The sequence below is a fragment of the Excalfactoria chinensis genome, chromosome 3 (assembly GCF_039878825.1).
Source record: "Excalfactoria chinensis isolate bCotChi1 chromosome 3, bCotChi1.hap2, whole genome shotgun sequence".
In the NCBI taxonomy this organism is placed as follows: Eukaryota; Metazoa; Chordata; class Aves; order Galliformes; family Phasianidae; genus Excalfactoria; species Excalfactoria chinensis.
In genome coordinates this window covers 40505888-40524696 of record NC_092827.1, presented here as the reverse complement: position 1 = coordinate 40524696, position 18809 = coordinate 40505888, and the positions used below count along the sequence as shown (strand labels likewise).

Genomic DNA, 18809 nt, shown 5'->3' with positions numbered 1-18809 from the left:
TCGGGAAGGGATGAAGCAGGGATGATGCACCAGAGCAGGCCTATCAAGTTCCCATGGGCCAGATGCATGAAAGACTGCACACGATGGGCAAGCAAAGGGGGACAACCCAGGAAATACGTTTGAGACTTTGCCTTGTGGTGGAGCTGTGTTCTGTCACACAGCAGTGACCACAGTGCTGGGCTGTGGATGAGGACTGCAACTTCCAGCAAGATCCCTTTCAGTATGAGATCCCAGAGGATGACCCCCCATAGAGCAGCCTGGTGCTTCAGCCCAGTGCTCTCGTCTCTCCTGCTTCACCGGGTCCTCTGAGTTGCCCCTCACAGGAGAGAGAGAGGGGCAGAACAGGTGAACAAGGTGCATGCAAGAAGTTTGGCTTGTGCCACATAAACCCACCAATTTATCTGTTCATCAAATTCTTCATAAACCACACCCTGCAATTACAGCAAAGGAACTCTCCCAAAACAAGTGGATTTCATGAGCAAAATTAGCCCACTGCCTAGAACAAAGGCAACCAACTAGTGTGGTACCAGATCTTGTACACTCTCATCAATTATGCTAAGCCTAATTGAAACTCAGGCTTTTGGCAGCAAAGCACCGAGCCACCTTTCGCTGAGAAAATAACAGAGCAGCATATGCTCAATGGAGATTTGTGATTACAAATTGCCTTCTTATATTAATTTACTATGCAACTTCTGGATATTAACAATCTAAACATCCAGGAAACCTAGAAAACACTTCCTAACATACAATAGAGAAAATATATATATATATGTATATATTGAAGTGGCATATAAACAGTCACCAGCTAAGTACATAGACTTGGAAATTTTGTTTTGAAAAGTGATCATTAAAATTTTACTGAGCTTTAAGTAGAACTGAAGAGCAGTTTATTACAGCGGTTGACCAACTGTTCTTTGATAACAGGAATGGAAAGTTGAGTTGAAATGATATATTCAGTAAGAAGTAATATGCAAGTATTATACTTAGATAAGTCATCTCATGTAAGACGAGATGTTTTCTTTGCTGTTTCCAAACTAGATAATGGACTATAATTCCAGGTTTCAAGTAATGATAACTTCATTGCATATGATGCTAATCTGCATTTTCTCATTTGCCTAAAAACATGCACCTGCAGAGATTTTAATATAAATCCTAACATTTTACAATTTTGGTTTAAGAAACCGCTGATTACACCCATTCAAATTCTCTGCATATTTCTATGTTAACAACTGAGTGAAATCTGAATTGTGATTTAAGGTCATAGAATGACAATACTCAATCAATTTACAGACACGTTCAACAGGCCTGGTCTATGACTCTCATGTCTTTGGGCAGTCTTCTCGTTGCCTGTGTGCTTAGTTATATGTATGATAACAATTTAAAAATGCTTTAACACAGACATAGGTTAAGGTACGGCTTTTTAAAATCTATTTTCATACTTCCTACAGCTTTATAAATCACAGATCCAACAGAGAAAATCGTTTGGGGAAATCTTAGAAATTGCTAAGCCTATAAGACAAGAGAACAATGAAGAAGGTGAAAAAGCTGTCTGCGAGCAATGTACAGCAATCATGCTCACAGATGTAGCATGAAAAGCAGTTCTGTCACAAACTCTAGCACAGCACCAAAATGAGATGCTACCTATTGCACAATACATCCTGTAGCCCTACAGATTGCCATCACAGTCCTTCATTTCTATTTTTTATAAGATCAATGAATACAGATCTTAAATTCTTCAAGTTACACATCAAAATAAACACACAGATATGGATATGCTCTCTTCATACCTCTACACAAAACAGGCATTCTGACAGCTTGAACATCATGAAGATCTACATTATGAAGTGCTTCTTTGAAGTCTTATTGCCTTTTTAGAAAGGACTAACTTACACAGCATGGAGAAACAAGACTTCATTATTTGAGCTCACTGCAAGGCAGCCTGACGGCATCTTAACACTACAGAGTCAGGGATCACAGGCTTTGGCTTCAGAATCTACTTTGCTTCATCTTCTGAGTAATGACAAGTTCTGTCTGTGTTTGTGCTTCTCTTCAAGTCCATTTATCACTCCCCTTTTTCACCTCCTCCTTTCCACAAGTATACGAAGTCATGTTTCAGGCAAGGAGGAAAGGTAAAAGAAAGAATGTAAAGAATGGAAGAGAGGGGACAATATAAGAAATGAAGACAAGCAGATCCTGGGAAAGGAGATGCAGACACACTATAGAGAATATATATAATATATGTATATATATTTTTAACAAGGATACTGTCTGTCCCATTAACATTGTATAAAACATTGTTATTTTAAAGGATGAGCATTTTGTACAATTCAGTACGCTTACTGCTGCTTCTACTTTGCTCTTTACCAGTTCTCTCCAGGGTAACTAAACCACAGTGTCTTCAATTGTTGGTTATGGATAGGTCATCCTCCATCCCCAATGCTTGTTCATATCAGGGGGCTTAAATAACTCCTGAGCAGGAAACACCTTCAAGTTAATAATGTTTAGTGGCTGGGATGAATCCTCCCAAGAGGTCCTGAATAAAGGAAAGCGTGCAGAGACTCCCTGTAATGAACGGCAAGAACGTGCTCTTATAATGAGACCACTGTATCATAAGAAAAATCCTACAAAATAAACCCTAAGTTTATAACTTTGAGGAAGCCAAGGGAAGCTTTTTATTTCTTGCACTGATCTGTAGCTACACCTCATAAAAGAACCACACGAATCTTGCCTGTTAGATTTACCAAACAGAGAGTGAGAACAGAGATGGCAATCAGAGCACACGTGCACTGAGTGAAAACCAGTTTGATTTGTCCACCATTAGCAATAACTATCAGCCACACCTACTTTTCTAATTCAGTCAAGTCTATTAGTAATGAAAGCTTCCTCTCCACGTGACAAGCAAATTTAGATATAGTCCTGCTTATCTTTAGTTAAAGATATCATCTATAAAATTATAACACTACTACATTATGCTTGAAGCTGAATTAAGAAGAAAAACTTATGGGAGTGAACTAGCCTGTGGCTATGCTGTCACATAATCTTAACATGTCTACCCAGCCTGGTCTGTACCAGCAGCAGTAACTTCTATGGTATTTGCTGAAGGAAGTAATTTTTGTGTCTCAGTGTCACGCTTCAGATTTCTGTCACCATTAAATAACTTATTTGGCATGGTGCTAAGTGACAAATTGCATCGCTCAAGTGAGCCTGCACACTATCTCAGTGATTCTCATGCTTTGCATACTTCCAGCGTAGGGGCTCCTCATGTTTGGAGTGTTGACAAGATTGAGTATCCCTTTAAAAACAAACAAACAAACAAATAGAAGGATCACATGACAGTTTTTCAGGTGTTCCTTTGGAAGAAAAGGGTTTTATACCACCAGGCTCAGGTGGCTCAGTTTGGATCTGCGTCTTACACTGCACAAGATGACTAACTGAGAGTTAGGTACAAAGAGTAATTAAGTAAACATCTCAAATCACATCAAATAATTGTACGATTTCAGTCACATTTAAATTTTAAAATAGTTCACACATTAAACTTTATCCTAAAGCATCACTTGGAACAAATGTATTATGAGTCTTGGACTTTATACATGAATTACAAGTCATCCTGGAGCCAGTTCAAAGACTGATTAAGTCACTTAGGATGTCCTATTTACAACAGCTTGCTATAGAGTCATCTGCCATCAGCTCTGTAGTTACATGCTAAAACCTTCTATTTTAATTCCTATATTTGCCTACTTTCAACCCTCTAAGGTCTAGAACCAGTTTAACAAGGCATTTATCTTGTCATTTGTGACACAGCTGGGTCAACTTCTTCATGAGGGATAAAGGAATTACTAACTCCCACACATGAATCCTCAGGATTTTGGGAAAAACATTGTTTGTACTGGGTTTTATACTGAATCCTGATGGTCTTTCAAAGCGTAAGGTAAAATACCTCCTTTCACAAAAGGCATACTTACAACTGAAAGAGACAGAGATTTCTTTGTAAAACCCTAAGTAATCCGTGCCCAAAAGAAAATGATAAACAAGTAATCAACCTGGTTACTACAATAGCATATATGAGAGAAAAGAAAGCAAGCACTCAAGTTTTTGTCATATTACATACACAGTGAAACAAATGACAGTTTCACAGTCTTTGGGCTCAGCCTCCAAACTCAGCCCTTCAAGCACTCTGGAAGCCTGCTCCAGGCTTCTACATACAATAACCGCACATATGAAAACACACTTAACCTGACAGCAGACCTTTCAGGCTGCAAAGCTTCTCCCTGCAAAGATACAGACTTCAAAATCTCTGCCAAGAGATATTCACTGTCAGTTACACAGAACTGTATTTATTTCTATCTTCATATGAGATTACACTCACCTCTAAGAAAACAAGAATCAGCAAGAGGAGGCAGCTGAGGGTTAGAAACAATCACCAAACATTGAAGTTTATTCTCCGGATAAAGAGTTTGCTTTACTAATTTAAGTGCTGTATATTGCTAAATTATAGATGTAAATATAAAATGGCATGATTTTGTTGCAGTATCATAAACAAATGACTTTACTAAAAGACTTGATCTGTACTCTACTTCCATCAAAAGCCAGAGCTGTAAATCTGTTAATTACAAATCCTTCTCATAAAAGAAACAAAAAAAACATATCATTTTCTATTAATGCTTCCATTAATTAATGTGAATAAAACAGTAGCTACAGAAAGGACACCGAGGTGTTGGTTTCGCTAATTAAAGCTAGTTTAACATCATTTTTGTAACGCAGTCTCACTAATAAGCATGTGCAATGACATTTCTAGGGCCTTCAGAACAGCAGTGGATGGACCTGGAAGATCCCACCATGAAGAATGATCTCTGGGGTAAGGTCCAGCTGTACAAAGACACTTGGACAAGCAAGTCTGGTACCCTCCTCCCTTGAAGATGTGTCACAAGAGCTAAGGAAAACAGAGGCAATGAACACTAATCAAATATTACGAATGTCAGCACAAAAATGAAGAACCAGCAACATTCATTTTACATGTTCATCTCACTATGGAACTAGCTCCTTCATTGAAAAATTGACTGACTTCTCACATAGGACCATGTAATCAAAGTATTATCCCAAGTCATTCTTATCCTCCCAGTACTGATGTTTCATCAGCAGTCACATCCTATGTCAAAGTGCAATGTCAGAATCCTAAAATAAAAGGTATAGCCAAGAAACAAACACTTGTATGTATTAATTGGCATAATACAAATCAATAAAAACAGTGTTAGTGATACAGATGGCAGCCCTCAACTAACAGATGAAATCAGGAAGAAAAGGATCAAAACAAACTGATTATGTTATTTGTGTTATTTTTAGCTTAATTGTATGTCCTCAGTCATTCTTTTTTTAAGGCTTCACTACACAAATATTCAGGAGCTGGCTCAGAGAATAGTTTTGCTATAGAAACCTTGGCAGACACTTAGAAAACCACTTCTCTTAAAAGCCTCTGCCGGTAACTCACAGAAGCCACACAGGTCTCATTAAGGAGAAGTTTCAGTCCACCTCACTTTCACAAAGCGTGTACAGTGGTAGATCTGTGCCTCACTCTGTACGCAAGTACATGGGCACAAACAAGTGCCCTGCAAAGCCTGACCAGACTGAACCATAGACCACAACAACAGAAGATGCAAGATGACTGAATGGTTTTGCTTTCCAGCTAACTTTTGAAACAGGAAGCACCCCTCCTCCCCAACCCTCACCTGCGTTATTAAATTGTAATTTGGTCTAGATTAAAGGACAGTGGAGTGGCATAAAAGAAAGGGTGGAAAGCTAACCAAAATAAGCACATTGGTAAAGGGACTTAGGGAGACAAGCAGATTACTGTGCAGATGAAAATAACAAGGCTGTTCCAGGCATATGAGACATACAGAAATCACAGAAGAAGTAAAACATTTTGGAATGTATGAGAGATGAAAATCGTGCTTTAAGAGAGGAATAATAAAAGAGGCTGAAGACGTTTTCAACAGTAACTAGAAGGTCTCTTCAAACAATATATTTCTTACTCTTGGAGGAAATTTCCTGTAGTTGCTAAAGCTTTTGCAACTTGTTACTCTATTGCATACGTGCTGCGTAGGCGCCATATAAAAACACTGACCCAAATATTAGTCAATGCAGTGTAATCCTATACTAAAGGGGGAAAAAAAAAGGGGGGGGGGGGGGGGCAAAATATGTAAAATCTATCATCATTTGCACTGCAGCTATGCTGAGAATCTCACTGCGGGAGGTCCCGTCCCAGAAAGTGGGTATATCCAGTAATTGGGAAGGGAGGTGACATAATGATGCTGAAACATCTGCAATTATCTTAATGCTTTCAGAATAGCAGCTGCTTTATCAGATTTATCACCACCACGACCCAGCATTTGACAGGGAAGATTGTGGCATTAACACCGGGTAACTGCAGGTATGAACATCAAAGCCAACTGACAGGATGTGAGCAAGCTCCTGGGATTAATCCAAGTTACACAGCACATGTGTGTGTCTCCAGTCTTTCGAATCAAGATCAACAAGGCAGTGTTGACAGCCACCCATTTCTAGTAACCTCCATGGTAACAGAAGTGTCGATTGTACCTCTCCATTGCTAGCTATGTAATGATGCAGGATGGCAGGGAATGTCACATTATGGTTAGATAGGTCCAATACTTTGTTTGGACCTGAATTTGCATTCATGTTTACATGCATCAACAATCACAAACATATAAAGTCATATTAAACCTACAAGGAACAAAGGAAAATAACACAAGAAAAAAATAATGGAAGTGAAATACTATTAAGTGAGTAAAACTGCGTTTCACTAAAGCATTACAAAGTGTATATTTAATTTAGTTTGTAAATAGAGGAAGCATCTCCATGAAATAACTATGCAACAGAGGAAATACCAGGCAAGAAGTAGTCCTTCCTGTCCTTCCTAGGCAATGTTACTAAGCTCTGAAGTCTATGATTTATTTTTACTTATTGTAAGTTTACTAACTAGAAATGTTTTGATTTGCAAAAATCATTCAGGACTTTTCTAAGACTAAGCAGCATTTGACATCATGTGCGCCTCAGATGATTCATTTCCAGAGCTGTCAAAAGACAATGTCATATATTCTTCCTTAATAACAATAATAATAATAATAATAAAATCCATAAATAATTGTGTGCTTCCTTCATTAAAGATCCTGTGCTTCTTTGGTAACTGGAGTTATTTCATAGAGACCTTTCTGATCTCCAGGTAGCATCTATTCTATTTTTCTCAGTCTTCAGAGCTACACACACACATAAATCTCATCGTGCATCTACTTCTGGTCTTTCCAACATCCTTTCATCCCAGTCATACCTTTAGTTAAGACAATCTACAAACTAATATAACAAATAGAGAAGGATCTTTTGTAAGAGGACAAACATCATTAACTACTGAAAGGTACCTAAGAGCGTCCTTGTTCTGACTGAGTCATTGAGCAGGTGGGGTGGGCAAGAGGTTGGGAGCTCACTGAAGGGACAATCTGTGCCATGGAATATTATGCTCAGCAATAAAAACTGCTTGTATGTGTGGTGGCGGGATGTCATTCCAAAGTAATCCTTGCTCATAAACTGGCTGGACACCTGTCTGCTAGTGGATGCTGGTGAGTAATTGATTGTGCATTACTTGGTGATGATGTTTCTTTCCCTTTGCCTTTGCTGATTAGACCATCTTTATCTTGAATGAGGTTTTTTTCTCACTATTGCTCTTCCTATTCTCTCCTATAACCTGCTGTAGGAGTAAGCGAGTGAGCAGCTGGTGGATGCTTCATTACTGGCGAGGGGCAACCTACCACAGACTGAAATCACTCTCATGGAACTATTATTACAATCCCTTCGCAATGATCTGTCCTCAGGTGAGTTAATGTGTTCGCAGATCTATTTGTGCCTTTTTTGCTACCATGCACATACTTACAATGATCCAGTTGGAATTCACTGTCCCATCGTGTTTCACTGTTTCTTTCACTTAATGAAATAATGTTCTTTTTATTCAATTCTGAGTGACTTTTCTACATAAAAAAAAAAAGAAGCCACTTGATTTAAATCAGTGCTGGCCATAAGTGTGGTCCAGTTTAAGTGCACGCACCAAATATTCAGCTCTGATGAGCTTTTTGTAGCAGTACCTGTGTATATGAAGCTCTCCAGGTGTAGTTTAGTGTTCTTTGCACCAGTGTCATAAAGAGCAGAACAGAAATTTCAGTTTCATCACAAGTACGCAAGCTTTACCTGTAGAAAGAGTAGCTGTAGAAGGTGTCCATGGACAACATGTCTTCAGGAGAACTAAGTAACACACGCTAAAAATATTGCTTTCCTCTATCTGTGATAATCCATAGGCATACACATGTGTAATTACAAGGGAATAAACAGTCAACTCAGAGGTGGGAAGTAGCACAGAGACTTAAATGATTGTTTTGCTGAATACATTATCAAATCTGGATGCCCTGAGAAACCATGAATGCAAAACTGCAAAACTGTCCTTTGGAACTCTTAAAGAAGATACACACAGATTTGGAGCATGCTGGAGGCCTTACTTCTGGGGCTCTGGAAGCCTTGGTGAATTTGACACATCTATTATTCAGAGGTCATTTGTTCCCAAGGCTGTTTGCTGAACTTTCAACCAACACTGGCTGGCTGTTTGATGTGGTGATGTGTTGCAACTGTCTTAAACATCAGCCCTCTGAAATCTTCTCATTTGCAGGGCACTCATCCAGAGAACCACTTCATCTTGAGAGGATGAAGTGGGAATAAGATCTCTATCACCTGTCTATCATTGAATTACACCTTCTTTGTCCTGGGAACTATTCCTGGGAGATACAGGCCCGAAGGGACCTTCATTGGCCCATCCTAAACACCACAAATGCCCTGTATCCCTACACTATACCAGAAATCATCTTTTCCTTCAAGGAACCACTCACTTTGGTAAAGATAGAGAATATTTACAGCTAGATTTGAAAACCAAAAGTCACAAAGCAGACTACAGCACATGTCAAGAAATGAAACTCTAATCTCCATAAAATCATAGAATGGTTTGGATTAGAAGATCATCTGGCTCCAACTCCCTGCCACAGACAAGGGACATCTTCTACCAGATAAGGATGCCCAGGGTCCCATCCAACACTTCAAGCATGGATCATCCACATCTTCTCTGGGCAACATATTCTAGTGCCTTGCCACCCTGTGAGTGAAGAATTTCTTCCTTATACCTAATCTAAGCCTACTCTTTTTTAGTTTAAACCATTACCCTTTGTCCTGTTACTCTACTGCTTGATAAAGAGTCTCTCCCCATCTTTCCCATAGGACACCTCAAAGTACTGAAAGGCTGAAGTGAGGACTCTCCTTCTCCAGGCTGAAAAACTGCAGCTCTCTCAGCTCTCTTTCACAGGAGAGGTGCTTGAGCCCTCCAACCTTCCTGAAGGAACTCAGAAGGTAGATTCGCATCCAGGAGGCTCTTCTGAGCCTGTTCTCCATTACTAACAGGAATGATCTGGTTTGATTTATGAGGTCTACCTGAACTACGTCAGAGACAAGGTATCATGGCTAATTATAAAAGCTTAGGGAAGCAGGATGAGAAAATGAATTGCTATCTATCATATCCTTCCAGATTCTCACAAATGGTGAGGAGTCATAGAAATGGGGAACACCCTTCCGCCACAGTGATAGCCTCAGTGCTAAAGGCAGCAGGGACATCATGGAAACTGAATGTTCTCAGCAAAGCAGTTACAAATTTTTGGATTATTAGTCAGTGCTCCCCACTGCTCAGATGCCCTGAAGTAACTTGGGTTCTTGGTCAAATACACCAAGCATTCCAGGTTGTGACAGCACTGGTACTGGTAACAAGATCACATAACAAGATGCCACAGTCAGGGTCACTGTCTGAACTGTTTCCTTATTGTCATTTGTTGGTGATTCAGACAAGCAGAGGTCACTGGCAGCACTATAGCACCTCTTCCTCACCAGGCACTTTGGAAGCAGGTCACCAGCACCAGAAGCTGCATGAGCACCACTGGAAAATATTCAGTTATAGTTCTGGGAGGTGCTCACTATGTTAGATGCCCTGATCACTACCTACATTGTTTGTGTGTCCTTCTTCAGCTATGTTAAATCCGTTGCAAGGAACCCAGTCCAATGGACCCAGGTTGATATGAAAACTGAAGTTAAAAGCTCTCTGACAACAAGAAGCTTGCACCAAGGCTAAAACGTAACTGAAACACATGGAAACCTTTATTCCTCTCATACCAAGCATGAATGGTAGCAGCAAATCTATAGACATCTGCAGATACCATCACACTAAAATGTCCCTGTGTTTAAGCACAAGGGTAATGGGGGGCTTCAGCTTCAATTGGAAAAGCACACTCAATCCAACCCTGAAAACAAATGGCTATTGCTCAAAGGCAAACCAGTCAATTTAGAATACTTGTGCAGAGAAATAAGTTCTGCCAAGCCTTCTTCCCAAGGAACCATTCATGGCCCTGATTTCTCTCTTTTAGATCTATTTCTGACATCTCCTTTAACAACTAGACCCTAAAGCTCAGAAAACAAAAGTTTCCATATTCATGGACTAAAATTTAGAGGAGAGGAAAGGCAACAAAGGGCAACCCAGGGAAGACAGAATAACTGCTAAATTAAACAAGCCTGCCTACATTACAATATCCACTCAATATTAAAATCCATGTAGGCCAATATCCTTCATTTCATAGCTCTTTTCCCTCACACTCTTTATATTATAAAATAATTTTGTGTTAAGAAATCATTCAGTGTGGGATTTTTGTTTTCTTTAATTGGCATCCAGACCATCATATAAAGTGAACGGATTTTTAAAGCAAAGGAATACATTAAAGCTGCCAACAATGCCACAGGTTAATGAGAGAGTTGAGTATACCCACAGAGAGCTCAATATACAGCTGAATATTGTACTGCCTAGGAAATATGGAAAACATGATTCACAGAGCCATGGAATCCTCAGAGTTGGAAGGGACCTTTCATCTACTCCAGCTCCACTGCAATGAACAGGGAAGTGCACAGCTAGATCAGGGTGCCCAGAGCCTGGTCCAGGGTGGCCTTGAAAGTACCCAGGGATGGAGTAACCACTACACTGAAGATGTGCAGGCTTTTTAATATTTTATTATGTATCTTATTTATAGGAAAATGTGTTCTTCCTATAAGCCACTCGGGTTCAAAATTCTTTTGAAAGGTAGGACTGACTCAGACACTAGACACAATATTCCTCTGCCCCATAAAACCAGCAAAGAACACCACCTGCCCTTGGAGAATCACACCCTGGCTGTTTTTCAAAGTCAAAAAGCAGGCACCACGGCCTGCTATTGCCAACACGTGGCTGGTGACACCTGCTTCATTAGATGACAAGGACATTTCATTTGCAATCAGAAGCTAAATTTATTTATAACCATCTCCAAGTGTAATGGACATCCTGCCAATAAGAAAATGCAGTCATTAAAGCAAAATGCATGCATCAGAATGAAAGCAAGTATTACACTATAGACAAAATACAAAACGAGTAGTTGTATCAGAATAATGCTGTATAAAAAATTAATGTCTAAATTACTGATTTATATTCAGTAAGTCTACACTAAACATCTATGCTGTAATATAGAGCGCAAATTGGTGAGCCCCCTGGAAGTAGACAAAAATATCTTCCAAAATTCTAAGAGAAACAGATCATCCAGTAGACAGCCTGGGAAAGAGTCTGTCCAGAATGTATGTCGGTAAAAATCACACAGCATCCCTGATGAAAGAGAGACGTGTCTGTCTTAGTTACAGACAGGTACAACTGAAAAAGAATAAAGATGGCAGACACAAACAGCTCTGCAATTTTTATGGAACAAAGCCAGAGCTGATGCTTCTAAGTGTGGGAAGGAACAAATACATGTTAACACACTGTTGCTTTGGCAGAGATCCCAGGGGAAAGACTGGGGGGGGGTTCAGGCTCAACTGGAAAAGCACATTCAGTCCATCGCTGGAAGAAAAGGAATTCCACAGACTGTAATAAGGAGCAATGGGAGCAGAGAATTTCTGGACCTTGATGATTCTCATGAACCACAAACCCATGGATTATCGAGATGTGGAATCTTTAAGAGCATAAAGGACTTGCCTGAAGACGGGTGCAAGGAGAGCGCTGCTTCTGTAGACAACAACATGGGGGGGGAAACATTGTTTAACATAATTGCACCATGGAAATCTGCCAAAAGCTGGCAGGCAAATCTGATCTGAGAAAAGATGAGACATGTCCAAACAGGTATACAAAGGTTCATTTTTCTTTAAAAAAAAATCAATCATCAACACAGCCCTGTAGAGGATAGTGAATTAGTCAAAGATATACAGGGAACTGGCAGCGAGGTAACTGAGGGTCCTCTCCAAGAGTAAAAAGAACCCCTCATGAACTGAGTATTTCATATTTCGAAAAGGAAGTCTCCAGAAAACTCAAGCATAAATGCCCATCACAAAACTCTGGTGTCAGTGTGATGACAGTACTGGTATGTTAAATATTTGAACTTGCTTGAGCTCACTGAGAGAAGGAATTTGAGTGCTGAAAGCTGCCAGGTTTTGACGGACACTTCCTGTTCAGTTCCTCCCCAGCAGTCACTCCAAGCAACGCGCCATCGGCGTGTGGGTACCCACGTGGAGCTATTCCTGCTCCCTCTACGCTGCCCCACAGGTTCAGCAGCCAGCGGGACATTCCTCAGTGCCAGCTCCAGGCAGGCTCTCACACGGCTTCCGGGAACAGAGTGACAAAGTGGAGAGAAAAGACAGACGTCCAGTTTCAGCAAGATACCTTTAGGATGCAGAGGGCTTCTAAAAATACTCTGGGCTGAATTACTGCACCATCTCACAAACTAATAAACTTTTACAATCCAGGTCACTAGCTGTTCATGCTTCCAAGCTGGATGTCTTGCTATCACATTGTATGTGTGTGTGTGTACATAACTCACTCAAAGAGTTTTACGAAGATTTCTATTTGTCCCAAATAAAGAAGATATCATCTAAATCATATTAAAGAACTGGTTAGTTCAATTAGCAGTTGCTCCAAGACACAGATATAGGGTGTGAGACAGTGCCGACAGCCAGGCAGACTCCACAGTGACTAACAGTACTGCCAACAGAACAGGCAAGCAACCTCCATAGAATCATAGAATCACCAAGGTTGGAAAAGACCTAAAAGATCATCCAGTCCAACCGTTCACCTATTACCAATAGCTCCCACTAAAGCATGTCCAAATGGTACCATGCTGTGTGTTAGCACCTACTAAGGACAAGCATCTTCCCAAAAACACCAGCAAGTTTGATCCCAAATGCAGGTGGTGAGAGCTTCCCTGAACTTCAGGCCATTCTGTTTCCAGTGCCTGTGACAGAAATGGGTATCGAGCTATTCATTGGAAACCAGGCAGGCAACCTCACACCTACAGACTTACCATCTGCACGACTATCATCCATACACCCTGTGGAACTTTCATGGGCTGCCTCTCCGCCTCTTTATTATCTCTTCACCTCAAACACACCCTTTAAATTACACAAGGACTATAAAGCCCAACGCATTCCATTCTGAAATTTCAGATGATATGTATTCCTTCAGAGCTTTTGAAAGGTGCCAACTGTTTTTTTGGTCTTTCCTGCTGTTACTCACTATTTGCATACAGAAGAGGGTCAAAATGAGACTCCATTATTCCAGGCATTTGATAAACACACAGCACAAGCCTGGGAGAGACCAGTCACTAAACCAACAACACAGACAAAAGTTGTGAGAAAAAAATTCTTACTGTCTAAACAGAAGACAGGCAAGGTTTCCTCCCACTGAATAACTTAAGGAATCCAGACTCAAATCACAAGAATCACATGAGGTTAACTCAGAATATGTCTGTGAGGTGGGGTCGGACAGATGTGTCTTCTGTGCATCCAGGTTCAATACAGCCAGTTGAAAAGCAGGTCTGGTCTGTAAGACATGTCACTTAGCACAGTGCTGTGTCCGCATACTTGTCATTGGGGTCTCAGGGCTGGGAAAAACAAGCAAGCAGCCAAATAATTAGTCAATAAGCTGCCTCTTGGCAGGAAGTATAGCACGAGCACAGACCCACAGCTGTGTACTCCTAGGACACTTCTACCTATGAAGACCGCACACACACCTGCAACTTACAAGGTACAGGAAAGAACACCATCCCACACTGAACGCAGCAGAAGGGAAGTTTTTTCTGCAGTTCCACTGAAGAATGCCATGGTCAAACATGTTCAGAGAAAAAACAAACAACAAATTCTCTTCGTCAAGCGCAGGAGTATTCTTCAAACAGAAAGAAGTGCAGCATTGGTGGATAGGTTTCATTTCCATTTCTATTTTCTCTCCTGTTTGCATCAGCTTTTGCAGATAGCTAGGGGAAGCCAGAGGATGTTCAGCAGAGGACAACAGGTGTGTGTTAGCAGGTATCTGTAGGCGCTCCCCTACACTGTGTGGTATGAACTATTTCTACTTTATCTGCAATCAATAATAATGAACGAATCATTCAAATACACTCCTTAGAGAAAAAAGACTGCACCACACTGGTAAGGATTTCTCTCTGTTAGTAGTCATACACGTTGAGTTTATGCCAGATATGCTTATATTGTTCCAAAATTCTATGTATTGTCATAAGAATTACAGGTTACTACGTAAATGTTTTGTGAGCAGCACAAGGTTCTCAGATAATGGTAGGAGAAATGTCAGCACTGCTTGTCACAGAGCGCTTCCTTCACTCTATGGAACACCAACTATGGAATCCCAGCTGATGGTTTCAAGGAATTGAAAGGACAGAAACCAAAACAAAGAAGCAGATCAGTAAGCTCTTCTGGGTGTCAAAGGCTAAGAAACCAGGCACACTCACACCCACAAAACCCACAGGTTTACAGTGACTCGGCATTCTCTTGTACTTGTCAGCGGCCAGTATCTGCAAGCCCATTGTTTACAAATCACTCTGCCATCAGACATGATCAGCAGCATGTCCTTGTGACAGTGCAGGCTACCTACATACCTGCAGCACTAGAAATGCGTTGACAAAATGCAGCAAGTACAGGACCAAAAAGCTGTTCAGGTACTGGGGCGTGTGGCTCGAGCAACTAGAAGAGCAGAGACTGGCTACCAAATGGGAGCCAACCTCACCTTGGAGGTGGACAGGGACAGACAAAGAGGAGATGGGCACAAGGAACAGAAATTTTGATTAGAATTGAGGAAAAAATTTCACAGCCTTCATGAGTAAGTTGTGGGGTTTCAGTCCCTGCAGATGTCCGACCCCTGGTGAGATGATACCCTCAGCAATTCCATTCAACTTCACAGCACAAGCTAACTTCAAAGGTGACTCTGCTCTTCTAAGAGCTGGGCAAGATGAGCTGCAGAGGTTTCTTCTAACTTAAATCAACCTATTTTGTATTTATCATAAAATGTGGAGAGCGTTCTGCTAGTTTCCTGCCAGGAGAAACCATACAACGCCTCACTTCCTAAAAAGCAGCCTCTCTCACAAGTAACACAAATGCTTCCGCTAAGAGGTTCTCTCTACCTCACAATGTTAATTAGAAGCCACCTGAGACTTTGCATGGGCCTGAGCACCTGTGTTGTGGCACCTGCTCCTGGCCACAGCACAACAGACAAAAGGAGAATGATGGTTTCCACTAGGCCATGCAGCTTAAACTTCTGCTTGGTTAATTACAGGCTGATACTGATCTGTAAGCTGGGGCACAGATCCTTGTGGACACTGCATTCCTCATGCACAGCATTCTCTCAACAGCAGTATCAGAAAATCTAACAGTGGCTTCCCACAATGAAACAGCAACTCTAAGAAGTCAGCTCTAGGATGCATTATGGCCCCTCGGTCTGCCTACAGTTCTCAAGGTACTTATGGAGTTTCGCTGGCAGTAGGAGCACTGTAATTAACATAAGGAATAGCTATCAAGGAAAAACAGCATATTTTATCAAAATACCAGTTGTGCTTCTGGTGCTGGGCTCTACTTGAAACACGGGATTGGGAAATTCAGCAAGCACATCTGTTCTGCAAATGTTTACAATTCAGACAGTCCTTTAAACACACATCCTAGATGACCAAAGGATTCACTTACCCAAAGGTTCTCCTCTATCAAACTAACATATTTCATTTTCATTTCAGAATTTCCAAGTACAGTTCCAAAGTGAGGCTAATGAAAAATGACTGCAATTCTGCACTTGGGAATGAGGGATTTGGATGAGACGTTAACTGATTTTCTTTAAATAAATTAAATACAATGGGTTTTGGTTGGTTTTAAGAAGACAGCATAGAAAAAGAATAACCCCTTATATCGATCAGCCTTTGCCTGTCTTTCCCTCCTTGTTTTGAGGAGCACTGGGTGATGAAATATTTGATGACAGACTGAGTTAGCTCACAGTATGTGGCTGCGCGAACAAACAGGCGTGAGAAGGAAAACTGTACTACAGAAAGTCTGCAAGGTGTAAGAAGTGACTAATATAGGAATAGTATGTACAAAGATACACTGTTATCTGATAACATTATATGTAGGCAAGCCATTAATTTTTTTAATGTTTGTTTTGAAAGCTAAAGAGGAGGGATTTTCCCTCGCATGGGAAGATCTGAGCATAGAACAGCTCCTCATGTTTTTATTTTAAAATGCAAGCTGCTAAGGGAAGAGCCGCCTAATCTTAATAGTTTCTCATCCTTCCCACTAGAAGGTTCCATTTCCAGCAGACATAACATTGCCTTTCTGGCTATAACTCCATCAATCAGATCCTAGGCCAAGGAGTATCCTCTCTCCTCTCTCTTGCTTCCCCTGTTCTCTCCCCACCGCCATCTATGAAGGGTTTGTTCTCACGACTATCCCACAACTTGCCAAGCTTTGCCTAGGAAATACAGTGCAAGCAGGGATCAACCACAGTTCCTTAAAGAAACCTGAAAACTGTTAGCTACAACCAACTGAAAACACAGGAATTATGTGGGAAAAAACAAAAAGCATCTTCAGCAGGAGATTGTTTACAAGCAAAGAAGGTGCCTTAAAGTTGCATGCAAAAGATGAGGACATAGATTTTGAAGCTCAGGACTTTGCACTGTAACATCCCGCATGAAGGTGTCAGTTTGTGGATTCCTCCTTACCAGGTAACACAGAGTGCACTCTACTGTCCAATTTCAGATGCTGGAGCTTCAGGTGACCTTCAGGTGCATTTTAAAGCAGTGAGTTAAAACTGGCCCTTCTAAATTGCAATTCAGTTAGCCTGCTTTAGACGCTTGCCCTAGGGTGAGATGAATTGCACACCAGACGTACCTATTTGTCCTCCTTGATTATAAAGAGAGCAACTAGTTCAGATTTAGATAGCTGAAATTAGAGGATAAGGATGCCATCTTGTATTTGTACATGAAGTAACTCTAATTATATTCACCGTTTCAATAACATAATAATTTCGCTCTCCTATGGTATTTAGTATTACCAAAAATGATGCAAAATGACATCCTAAGACAATTACAGGCCTTTCGGACAGGTTTTCTCTCATCCTAAATAAACCGATCCAGTGCTTTTTGTACAAAGGCATTGTTTACCAGCACGTGAAAAGACCTCCAGCATCTCACTGGTTTGTCTAATATGCTATTTCCATAACCTCAGCAAAGAGAGGATGTCAAGGGAACAAAATAATCGCTTTCTTCATGTCCTCTGTGCCAAAATAAGCTCATCTAATTTTTCTGGTTACAGCATTTTATCTACAGATACTACTTCTACCTACAGATGTTGTCCTGCCTATGTCCTGAGGCCATTTCAGGCACAGTAAAGAATTCTTCTGCATACTCCATGTAGGCAGGAAGCCACTAGAGAAAGAAGACTGAATTGTTTGGTACAAATCCCAAGAGGAAGGGAGAGATGGAACAGACAGTTGTAGGAACAAGGGAACATGACAAAGAGGAAAGGAGCAAACGGTACAGCAACATTAACAGCAGACCATGAAAACTGGTTTTCCACATTTAGACAAATGATGTTCACCGAATAGCTGTTCATTCAATATTTAATAATCGCTTTAGCACTCCATGTATTATTAAATGCCAGCTGGATGCATTTGCACTCAATCTATTGTATTGGTTTTTTTTACCTAGGTGTTTTTCAAAATGATGTTTCATCTCTCAACAGTTTCTCAAAGCGTCTTTTTATTTGTCACCATTACAAAGCGTGGATCTGACACACTAAAACCAAAAGTGTCGTGTCTGGCACCTGATTTGAAAAGGCTAGAATCTGTTTTTTCAGAGCATTCCTCATTTTAGTAGATGTTTACCCCTTCAGGACAGACCTCATATTGCCTTAGTGGTACTCAGCACTACTGTGGGTCAGGTTCACCTGAATACAGTGGGGTTCATCATCCCCGCAAAAATAAATATGCAGCAAACACACACAAACTAAGGAAAATTCTTTGATTAGTGAATGGCATGGATGCATTTCATTTTTTAAGATCCCTTTTCCTATAATTAAGGGAGAACAAATGAAAATAAAAAAGAAAAAGGAAGTGAACAACTCTAGTGACACAGAAGCCAGTACTGAGGTGCCATCCTCTGCCAGGATACCACCTTTCACTGCCACCTAAGCTCAATGCCCAGGGAGCAGGCACTGCCAGCCTTACTGCTATTGATTTTTCAGACTGCCATTGGATTTTTATTGTGGGAAAACGAAAAGGAGAGCACTCTTCTTCACACGTGTGTTCTCACCGCCACTCAGCAGTAGAGAACCAGCAGCCCATGCTAACTCACACAGGAAAGGCAGACTGCTGCCTTCTTGGCACAGCTGTCATTAGG

General features: G+C 40.8%; 1 protein-coding gene across 1 annotated transcript in view; it reads right to left on the bottom strand.

Moving 5' to 3' along the window:
- Positions 1-18809, bottom strand: part of CRYBG1 (crystallin beta-gamma domain containing 1) — a 94816-nt gene that overhangs the window by 73240 nt on the left and 2767 nt on the right. The window lies entirely within an intron of this gene.